General features: G+C 35.7%; 1 protein-coding gene and 1 pseudogene across 5 annotated transcripts in view; one reads left to right on the top strand and one right to left on the bottom strand.

The window, feature by feature from the left end:
• Positions 1–12,290, bottom strand: part of LOC139112005 (lipase 3-like) — a 282,652-nt gene that overhangs the window by 63,700 nt on the left and 206,662 nt on the right. The window lies entirely within an intron of this gene.
• Positions 1,552–3,298, top strand: LOC139112065 (uncharacterized; annotated as a pseudogene).

Raw genomic sequence — 12,290 nt, 5'->3', positions numbered from 1 at the left:
AAATTCACCTTTATAGTAAAACTTTTATGTTTGTGCTTTAATTTGAATAACTGATTATGAAATTGAAAATAAATATGAACATTTGTGTGATAACTGTCAAATGATGAAAAATAGTAAGAAAAATGAAACATAGTCTGGTTGTGTTAATAACCTTGCCAAACTTTTCGATTAACTTGATGCGGATGTTTTCACTCTCTTATTTGTAACGGTGCACCCGGCGATGCACCGTTCCGGCCACACCATCGGCCGGCAGCCGGACACAACACCGTCCGGCGGGGACTTGAGGCGCAGTGCGCCCCAAACATTATATTTTATATCAGCCGAAATAGAACGGCAGCGCGTAGCCGTTCCGCGGCTAAGTCCATCCGCGGACTTAATCAAGCTCTCCCGAGTGCCGCCGAACCGTGCCGTCAACGTCGAGGCCAGCCGTTTCCGAGCGCGCCGCTTCCCGGGGCCTCGGCGCCACGCGTCGGGAGACGTCATGAGCCCCGTTGAGCCCCAGCAACCCTGCGTCGTCACTTTTTACGTATAAAAAGTCGATGCCGGGACTCAGCGGCACCGTCCTGATCCGTTCGCTCTCGAGCGAACAACCGATTCTAAAGCACGAACCACGGGGTGAAGCGATCTTCGTCTCGGCCAGGAACTTCTGGTGCTCACGATCCTCTCGTTCCGATCTAAGGAGTTTTGCACGACTAGCTCGTGGGGTGGAGCGCACTCCGCCTCCTTCGAGGACTCTCGATCCTAAGTCTGCGTTACGAATAGACCGGAGCACTAAAGACCCTGTTGCACCGTCGTGATCCTCGGGGTGGAGTGCTCTCCGCTTCGGCCGAGTACTCTTGGCTAAACGACACCGGTCAAGGTGCATTCTGATCCACCGATCGACCGCTCATTTGCGACCACCGCCAAAATTAATTGTAAAGCGCGCGCCAAAAAGAACCGCGACTATATCTACCATTGTAACGTGGGCCACGCCCGCCGTTCCGCGCTCGCGTCCCGCGTACTGTCGGTCCTGCCGAAAAGAATTGTGCATAGATCTCCGTTCGACTACGATCCGCGCCAAAAACCGCGCCCACCGATACGAGATACCCAGCGTGCCTGTCGTGGGGCACTCGCAACCATCCGCGAATTATAATATAGCGCACGCGTCGTATCGATTGCGATCTACGGACCCGACTTACTCGCCGCGTAATTATATATCGTCCAGTTCGCATTTCATGTCTATCTGTATTATCGTGTAGTTCTATCGACGTCGCTTGACCAAACGCACGCCGTTGTTATATAATAAATTTGCTTACTTTGTTACTCAATTCCGTCTCGGTGCATTCAAGACCTACTAACTCGAATCCTGCATCCCGACAAGTGTCCTGGGCTCGCTAGTCCGACATTCGAGATACGCGACGCAAGCAGGTTGTTTTATATTTATCACATGAATAACACTATATGACATTATTGCAAACAAAAATGATATCAAGTTATTTAATAAAAATGAGTTTTATTGCGTCTCTTGATTTATATAAATATTGTTGCGTCTGTCTGGATCGCGCGGGAAAGATGAGGAGCAAAGCTGCCGCGGCAGAAGTCGTTTGCCGACAACTTGAAGATTGTTGTAAATTTTGTAAAATATTAGAAGTTGCATTTGGTCGTTTCCGTTGCCAGGAAACGAGTATGTTTGTTCTGTCAATTTAGTCAGTCCTTCCTGCGACTTAGTTAGTCCGGAGCGCTTGGTTAAAGTTTGTTATTAAAAGTTATTCGTTTTATTAAGAAAGAGTTTTCTATTATTTCGCATTTGAGCGAGTGATTTATCGGAGGAGTAGTGTTATATCTACAAAAAGTGTGAAAGTGCGGAATTACTCTCAGCCGCATAGATTCAGCGCAACAATATACCGGAAATATTATTCCCAGTTTCACTTAAGGTAGCAATCTGTCACAATTATAGTAAAAAGTTTGCGATCTTTTCTGAATAGAATTGTTGTAACCCGAGCCTGCACACAGGCGATTGACACACATGTGCAATAAAAATTATTATAAAGACTCAGCAGATTACTTAACCATTGGAATCTGCTGAGCCTTCAATACAGTTCGTCAACAATAACAAAAAGACTCAGCAGATTACTTAACCATTGGAATCTGCTGAACCTACGACACAGTTCGTCAACAATAACAATTATACTCAGCAGATTACCTAACCATTGGAATCTGTTGAGCCTACAGTTTCGACAGCAATTACATAAGATACCAACAAAGGCAGTGAGGCACACGGTCACTTCTTTCTGCTGATAAGTCGATAAGTAATATTATATAAAAAGCTCAAGCCCCGAACCTCGGACAAGTTAGTTCAGTACGAGCTAGCGACTCGTACCGCTACAAGTATTCTACAGTGTAAAATCGAAGGGAAGAGAATAAAGTACAGTGCGTTATTGTTATAAACGGCTTATTTATTGCTCTACTCGTCTACCGCTAAGCAACAGTCCCGGAAGACGGACCCCTTGCACTGCTCGGGTGCAACAGAATTTTCTTTAATATTACATCGATCAATATTGCAAACCTAATTAATATGTTTACAACGACATTTCAAATTGAAAATATAATATAACACAAACACCATTAACTCAATTTCAAATTGAAGTACATAATGAAATTCGTGACATTATACAAAAATATCAAGATACACGTTCAATATCATCATTTAAACATGATTACGTGCTTGATTTTGCTGATTCATTATAACTGCACGATATACAAGTTTGGAATATATTACACCAGCAGAAAGAGAAGAAGACAAATTTTAACCTGAAGAATAACATTATTGATGATAAAAGTAAAACAATGGACTTTTATTACAAAAGAAGAGCTATTGAATTTTGGAAAAGCGGAAAAAAGATACATCGAACTTTAAGTAGTGTACAAAACCGTTTTCACAAGGTTAAATTGTTACAACAGCTACATTGATGGGAAATGAGTATAGAGAAAGATGGAACAAATGCAAACAAATTTGCGTTTATAACGGAATATGTACTGCAAAAGTTTGAAGAAATTTGTGATAGAAAAACTATTATACACAAACTATTATACAAAATAAGAATTTAAGAATATGGACCTTGGAAGCAAAAGATCAAGTAGATTTACCCGAATTTAAGGCACGTAAATGGTGGATTTGGAAATTTAAGAATGTACATAGAATTGTTTCCCGTAAGATAACAACGGATTCAGGACGCGAGTTACGTTTGAAAGTATAGAAAATTTACGAGATATCGCAGAATCGTTTGTTTCGAACGAAAAGTTTATATTTTCCTCGTAAAGACCACATTTGCATAATGGTGGGTCTAAAAGATTATACTTCACAGAGGACAACTTGCAGTCCAATGCTTAATCAGTGCTATAAGTAAAGCGGGACTGGGAGTCGCTACGGCCAAGACTGATGTGGTTTTTCTTCAAAAAAAAGACAACCTCCACCGCCACTGTCAACTAGAATCAATATAGATTCTGTTACCCTGAAAGTTCAGCCAAGTATAAAATATCTTGGCTTGCTAATCAATAGTTCTTGGTCCTTCAGAGAACATTTCAGTGAAATAGCTCGTCGAATTAGAAAACGTGCAAACGATTTGAGAGGCATCATGCCTAATATAGGCGGCCCTGGAGGACATGCACGTAGACTATACGCCAATGTCATCTGCTCCATCGCTTTGTACGGTGCTCCAGTTTGGGCAGATGACTCGGCTCGAAGTTCCGCAAAGATACGGAAATTGGAAGCGGCATTTCACTCTATTGCCGTTAAAACGGCTAGAGCATACCGCACTACTTCTAGAGTGGCTGTATCAGTAATAGCGGGACTTATACCGCTAGATCTATTAGCCGCAGAATACCGCAAGTCTTTCTTGCGATTTAAAAGAATGAGGGAAAGAAATATAGAGCTTACCCCTGCTATACGTAACAAAATTCGCCTTCAACATCGGCGAAAAACGGTCTCCAAGTGGAAAAATAGACTTGGGGCCTTAGACAAAACTTCATATGGTCGACGTGTTATAGAAGCCTTTCAGCCAGCACTTAAAGAATGGCTAAATCAAGTAGTCAAGCTTGAATCTTCATTTCGAACCGTCCTAATTTTAACAGGACATGGCTGCTTTGCAGCCTTTGTATACCGCATTAGGAAAGATACTATGGATCTTTGCTACCATTGCAATAACAATACCGTAGACACTGCACAACACACTCTTGAAATGTGTTGTGCCTGGGAAGAGGAGCGATCAACCCTCCGAGATATGGTAGGACAGGATCTTTCCCTACTCACCCTAATCCCTGTACTTCTACAGGACCAAGTAAAGTGGCAGGCTTTTCACTTCTTTTGTGAATATGTTATGAGACATAAGGAAGATGCAGAGAGGGTAAGAAGAAGACAATCAACTTCTGCGTCGTTGGCTGTTCCCCCTGCCTATCTTTCAAACAGCAGCCACATGGCTGTTGCTTCGCAGAATACAGTTGGACGAGGAAGTCTGCCTCCTCCAACAAATAGAGTATCTAGGGGCAATTATGACCCCACAGGCGCGCATCATCCGCGCCGGGTTAGAGGTCGGGGACGGACGCAAGTTTCCCCCCTCCCTCCCGGCCCGGGCAGCGACGCCACTTTACCGGTGCGTCAGAGTTCACGCCTGAACTCCGACGTGCCGAGATGACAGTAAGGCGGGGGATGAGTCTGCCCCCCCGACGAGTTAAATTAAATTAATTTAGTGGGAGGGCGTCTCTACCTTGCCTCATGCAGAGCGGGGCTGGGAAAGTTTAAGAGGCTGGGGAGCCTCTCCCAGTCCCGCTCTCCTTGTGTAGTATGTCGCACACCAAATGCGACTAATTAGAGAAGCCGGCCCGCAACATAAAGCGGACCCTGCCGCCCTTAGTCCAATGGGGCGGCAGCGCGGGGACCCACCCAAGTCATCGGGTGGGTCGGTGCCGGGGAGGTTGAGATGCATACGCTCGTGATTTCTCAACCTCCCCAACAGTCAACGGCACCATATGCGGGCTAAAGTGGAGGTTTAGTCGGTAGTGGGCAGCCTCGCGGCGTAAGACCCGAGTCCGACATAACTCTCTCCCTTCCCCAGGAAAGAGGGTATGCGTAAAAGCATTCCTCCACTATAAAAAAAAAGTCTAAAAGATTATATCTGAAAAGGTTGGATGCTAAACATGTACGTGACGCTCTAATTCGGTTAATAGTGGTGATAGCTTTTTGCGAGGGTAAACCGCTGAGGCATTGTGGTGTACAAAATCGAGGCATTAGTAAGAATTTCTTGGGCATTGGCGAGCATTAGTAGGAATTGATGGGCATTACTAGGCATTGGTAAGAATTGCTTAAGAATTGTTTGGGCATTAGTGGGCATTGGTGGGCATTATTGAACTTTACTAGAGTAACAATACGCATTATAATTAGCATTATTAAAGTACATTACGTTACAATTTTTTTTGTAAATAATATTTTATATTAAATATATTTACAGCACGTAATAAAGTGTAAAAATTAAGTAAATTGTACAGATCGCGCTTTTACGTTATCGACGGAGACCAATCGGTAAAAGTTACTATTGTCTTTTGTTGCTGTGATTTGTTTTATAACTATCACCGAGACTGTCACAGTCTAATGTCTTTCGTTGCTATGATTTGTTTTATAACTGTTACTGAGACTGTCACAGTCTAACTTTGGGTGTCTTCCGAGATGTTTTCTAAATATAATAGTATACTGTTACAGATATTTCTGAACTCGATTACAAATCTATTAAGGTAAATATTATATCATACATAATATTATTATTAGGTTTGTTAACTTCAATTTCCTTGAATTGGAATTTGTTTCTTTTTCTCTAATATGAAGGGAGAAAAATAACCTCTAAAGCGCTCTGAAGTAATTATCAATTAAAATTATCCGCTAATATACATATAAAACAATATATTTTGCAGATGGCAGGTATAAATTTAAATTCTGAAATAAATAATGTTCAGCAGAACATAAGTAATTTAGAAGATGATATATTTGCTGAAGCGGAAAGATCTTTAGATATGAAAATTCCTACATCTCTAAAAAACTTACTGAAAGCTAGTGGTTTTTAGAATAAAATTATTATGGCTAACATGAATGATTCAGATATTCAAAATATTGTATTATTTGCAAGAAAAAACTTACACAAACTTATTAAAAAAGAAGATCTACCAAATTATTATGGCCTATATTGGAAAAATCCTTCCGTATCTGAAATAGTGCCTGGACATAAACTAATGCTATCTAAGCTTTCTGAATACTACAAGAAGAAATTATCGGAAAAAATACCATAAAAAAGTTAAGCAAACGTAAAGAAAAGCAAATTAAAAGAACTGAGCAGAAGAATCAGATATTGCATGAGGTTAATTTTAATCAACCAAGTACCTCTCAATTGTCATCTCCAATAAATGATGAAATAACAGATGATAATTTATTAGCATCAAGCGAGGCATTAAGGTCAGAAGAAAGTCTACGAGTGCGGAAAACAGTTACTTCTTGGGCACAAGGCAAAGTAACCAAGGATCGGTGGAAAACTTTAAAAGACCCATTAAATAACATATTTATAAATATACATGCGAGTGAGTTAAATTGTAGCATAAAATGTTTTTGCGGTTCGACGTATAATATATCTAAATTTTCTAAAGGCGGTTCCAAATCTAAACGTTGGATTTATTCTAATTTTCAAGTGCATTTGCTTAAAAAACATATTGAAAGTTCGTCTGCAACTAAATTTGTTAATAAAAAAAATTATATTACTAATTACATGTCAAGTTCATCAACGGAGATTTCAAATGCTAAGATAAATGATAATATTGAGTATACAAATACCGAAGCAAATACAGAAAATATAGAAAAAATTCAACGTACAAGTAATAATGAGGAGAAAACAGAAATGATGAATTTAGTAGAAGTTATAGATCGAGCAGAAATTATTTTTGATGATGTAGTAAATGTAATAACTACAGACGAGAAAGCCGAAAACAAAGTTATACCCGAGGTTTTACCATTACAAGAAGTTACTGAAAAATATGATACTGATGCCAACTGCTCTAATTCTAATGTTAGCAACGAGGTTAGCAATGTCATTGATCTTAATCTTAATGTTAATTCTAATAAATGGAAAAGCATGAAATATCAAAGGTCAGAAAGGTTGAAAAGGGCTCGAGAAAAATAAAATCCTGACCAAAAATTAATAACTCATTATTTTACTTTAGCTGAAAAGATTTCTCAAATTTTATTTGATAATTGTGATATAACGGAAGATTTTTTACCCAGAATAACCAATTCACAATCACAGTTAATTAAAGGTAATAACAAATTAGTTACAAGTAATTTTTTAAAGCAACTTTTAGACATATCATTAAAAAATTCAGGAAATACCAACAGAAACTCTTATAACGATGCTACAAAAAAATTTAGCATTTATTTTTATTATGTAGGAGGCAGATTATTGTATGAAACATTACATTCTAATCTACCAAATGCATTACCTTCAATAAGCACTTTAAATAGATACTCATATAATAGACGTAAATACACTGAGGAAGGTAAAATGGATTTTGAAGGTTTAGTGCAACATCTAAAGGAAAGAAATGCTTCAAAAGTTATTTGGATTGCCGAGGATGCTACACGTATTACAGGAAAAATCGAATATGATTCTCGATCAAATAAAATATTAGGATTTGTTTTGCCTTTGAAAAATGGTCTACCTGATAAAAAAAAATATATTGCTACTTCTGCCGAAGCTATACAAAATTGTTTTAAAATTGGTAGTAAAGCTTCATATGCATATGTAATAATGGCATAATCTTTATCTCGCAATGTTCCTGCATATTGTTTGTCACTGTTCAGCACAGATAATAAATTTAATGCAAAAAATGTTGTTGATAGATGGACTTATTTAAAAAAAAAAGCAAAAAAATTTGGGATAATTATTGCTGGTTTTTCATCTGATGAGGACACTCGTTTACTAAAAGCAATGCGTATTAATAAGTATTTACCAATTGAAAGTAATCAGGTATCTCTGCATAACAAGACTTGGCCTTGGTATCAAATAAATGTGAACAATGTAGAAGAATGTTATATACAGGATACAACGCATATTATTACTAAAATGCGAACAAGATTTTTAAAAGAAGGAATAATGCTTCAGATGGGAAATTATTTGGCTACTGTAGAGCATTTACATTACTTGGTAAAAACTGTTTCAAAAGACAAACATCTTACTTTTTGGGATTTGAAGGGAGAAGATAAAATGAATTTTTCTGCAGGAGAAAAGATGTGTTCCTCACTTGTAACAAATTATTTAAAACAAATCCCTAATACTAACGGTACAATTACTTATTTAACTATAATGAATTATATAATATTATCGTTTTTAGATGAGTCTACACCTCTACGTGCTCGAATATATTACTTGTGATATGTAGTGTTTTTTTTAAGAATATGGCGAGCATGGATAAAAAGAAATAAGCAGTATACTCTGAAAAACAATTTTTTAACTAATAATTGTTATTTGTGTATTGAATTAAATGCTCATAATTTGATAAAACTAATTACAAAATTTAAAGACAGTGAGCAATCTTTGACTCCTGAAATGTTTCGTCCGGTAATATTTAGTAGGCAAATGTGCGAAAAACTTTTTCGGACAGTTCGATCTATGACTTCTACATATTCTACTGTGATTAATTTTAGTATTAAGGATTTAATTAATCGTATTGATAAGATAAGGCAGATAAATTCTATTATGAATGATCTTCAAGAAATATTTAAATTTCCTAGAGAAGATAAAAAAAAGTTGAAATGTTCAAATACTCTAAATGTTATTACATGTAAAGATATAGAAGATTTAAACATCACAGAAATTGTCGAAGAGGCTTTAAAAAATGCTATTAAAAGTACTGAAGAGTTAGGTATAGAAGTTACAAGCGATACAGATTGGAAACTTGTTGATATTCCTTTACAAACTTTAGACGATGATTGTAAATTTGAAGATATGGAATGTGAAATTGATAACAATTGCATTATAAATGCTAAAAGCACAAATACTGAAGATGTTGACATTTGTATTTCCAACTCTGACTTATTTGATGATCCTAATGATATTAGGTCAGAAAATTTAGAGTTAAAAGATTTTTCGGAAAAAGTCTCAAAAAGTTCAATAATAGAAAACTCGCCTTTTATAGAAATTGAAATAAATAAAAAAATAATAGTAGTTAAAAAATCTTCTTATTGTTGGCTCCTTGATGAAGGTAATGGTAAAATAAGTACAGATAGGTTACGAAGATTTATGACAGGTAATACAATAAATAAAAGACCTAAAAACTATACAACAAAATCTAATAAAAAGAAGCAAAAGTGTGTTAAAGTTCCTAGTTCTCCTGAAAAAGATGAAAATGACTCAGAAAAAGAATGTTTTTCTGAAAATAATCCTGAAATTTATAATAAGAATAATGTACCTAAAATATTTTTAAAAAATATTACGCTGTTTTTTATGACAATAAATATTATATTGGCAGGGTTGTTGATCAGTGTAATAACCAAGTAAAAATGAAGTTTTTGAAATCGGAACTTAATTTGTTTGTTTGGCCATGCGATGAAGATATAACGTTTATTGACGCAAAATATATTTTCTATGGTCCAATTGAATTAGTTGGAACTGGACCTTTTGTATTAAAACATTATGATGCAGAAGCCATACATAAAAAATATAAAATAACAAAACGTAGTAACCTTTAAAAATTTTTATTATTAAAGTTCTTAAGTTTTTTTTTTAATAATATAATATGATGTTATGCAATTTAATTTTATATATGTATATATATATTATATTATATATATATATATATATATATATATATAGATATATTTGTTATATTAAAAATGTTAATAAATGTTTTATAAATAAATCCAAATATACGTTTTTTTAATTATCGAATAAAATATACTTATAATTACAATACAAAGCAACTAATATCTAAATTTTTTTCTAATATTATATTTGATAAATTTTTTGTTTTATTTTGAAGAAAAACAATTTCAACATTATTTATTAATTTAAATATTACTTGGGCATTATTAAGCTATTAGTGGGCATTGCTCGAGTATTGGTGGGTATTGGTGAGCATTGGTGAGTATTGCTTGGGAATTGCGGGGTATTGCTTGGGCATTGGGGGGCATTAGTATGCATTGGTGGGTATTACTGGGCATTACTGGCTATTTTTGAGTATTACTGGCTATTTTTGGGCATTAGTAGGCATTGGTGTACAGATTTTGGTCAGCGGTTTACCCCTCGGCTTTTCGGCTAAGATTAAATTTGTTAAACCAAGGTTTTCTAGAAGGTTCAAAGAACTGCTCAAAATAGTTGGATCTTTTGTTGATGCTAGAGTCTTTAATAAAGGTGAAAAAATGATTAAACAATAGATATCCAGGAAGTTGCCAGATCTGAACAAGGAATAAGAAATTCTGAGTCTAGGCCTTCCTTATAAGCTTTTTTAGCCAACTGATCCCCAGATTTATTTAAATTAATTTCTTTGTGAGCCAGGATCCAAAAAAAAAGTAACGTAATTGCCCTGTAACTCAAGAATATAACATAAATGGATAATTTTAAAAATTAATGAAAATTTTTTACTATAACTTTTTTTGGATTCAAGGGCAGAAAGAACACGAAGGCAGTCCAAAAAACTTTGATTATATTATAATTGATTTGTAAAGCATGGGATAAGGTTTCGATTATAGCGAATGCTTCAAGGGTGAAAATGGAGGCAATATTAGACGTTCGACCTACTTTAGACCAGATATTTGGGTGCGTTATCACTGCGAATCCTCCAAATTCATAATTTTGAAATTTAGAACCATCTGTGAAGTAATAAATCGTGTCAGAATCATCGCAAAACAACTTAAAAAAGGCAGTATTAATTGTGACTGAATTAATTTTCGCAAGTTTTTTGCCTTTTACAAATGAAATCGTAGGAGTAAAAAAAAGAGCTTTAAGAGGAAATTCTATAAAGAAAGGGTCGTTAGAATTTAATATCAAGTGATAATATTTATAAACCACATTATAATAATTAATAAGAGATATTTTTGGAAGCGAGGAGCAGTATACAGGATTTTCATATAAATTAAAAAAAGATTCTAAGATACGGATGAGGAGATGATCGGAAAAAGAAAAGACTCTAGAAATGTAGTTTCATCTAAGAAATTCGAATCTGATTTTAAAGGGGGGGAATTTTAGATTCAGCTAAGATGACTATATTGGGTGTAGATTTTTGGTATCCTATAGCGTAACGAATAGCTTTGTTTTGAATAGTGTCTAAGGACAACATAAGATATTTTGGAAGGTTGTTCCAAATAAATGAAGCGTATTTCATACGAGAGCGAACTAATGCCTTGTAAAGTTTGAGCAATAGAGGAGGATTGGCCCCGTACCAAGTTGATTTAAGAAAACCTAAAATATTGAGGGGTTTGATACAGGAAAGGCGGACTTTTTCTGTAATGTTCTCTAATGAATGTGATGATGTAAATAATATTACAATCATACAAAATAAAACAAGAGATATATTTATTAACTTTGAGATACAGTGATGACCGGGTCGGAGACGCTACCTAAGAGCGACTGACTCCCCGAGAAGAATCAAGCCCCATGGGCTCTCGGAGCATTTTTATTGTTGTTGTGCCATTCAGCACAGATACTAAATACGATGCATCGCGTCTAAATATGATACATCATCACATTTTCGATGTGTTTATTTCATTTTAAATTGTTTTGAAATTGAAGACCCAGGAATCTGACCGATTTTTTGGGGAATATCCTAGTGTTTTGTAAGGGAATGGCTATGTCTAGATTTCTGATATTAGCATTTCTGCTGAAGATACAAAAAACACTTTTGTTAGGTGCTAGGGAAAGACCTACATTATCAAAAAACGAAGCAACATTGTTAGCTCCTGATTCTAGATTAACAATGGCTTGATTAGTATTTTTGTTTGTCGAATATACGCATACATCGTCGGCAAATTGTAGGCAGTTAAGTTCGTGTGATTTATTTATTACTTTTTCCAGATTAGAAACATAAAGAGAGTATAGCATTGGGCTCAAAAGATAACCTTGGGAAAGACCTTTAAAAACCGTAAGGCTTTTATTAATTGAATCAAAATTAATGGATATTATTCTTTTGTAAACTAAGTTAAAAATAAATCTTAATAGTAGGGAAGGAAAACCTAATGTTTTTAAAATATCTATAAGGGTGTTCGGTAATACATTGTCATATGCTCC

The sequence above is a fragment of the Cardiocondyla obscurior genome, linkage group LG26 (assembly GCF_019399895.1).
Source record: "Cardiocondyla obscurior isolate alpha-2009 linkage group LG26, Cobs3.1, whole genome shotgun sequence".
Taxonomy (NCBI): Eukaryota; Metazoa; Arthropoda; class Insecta; order Hymenoptera; family Formicidae; genus Cardiocondyla; species Cardiocondyla obscurior.
This window is presented reverse-complemented; position numbering and strand designations above follow the sequence as displayed.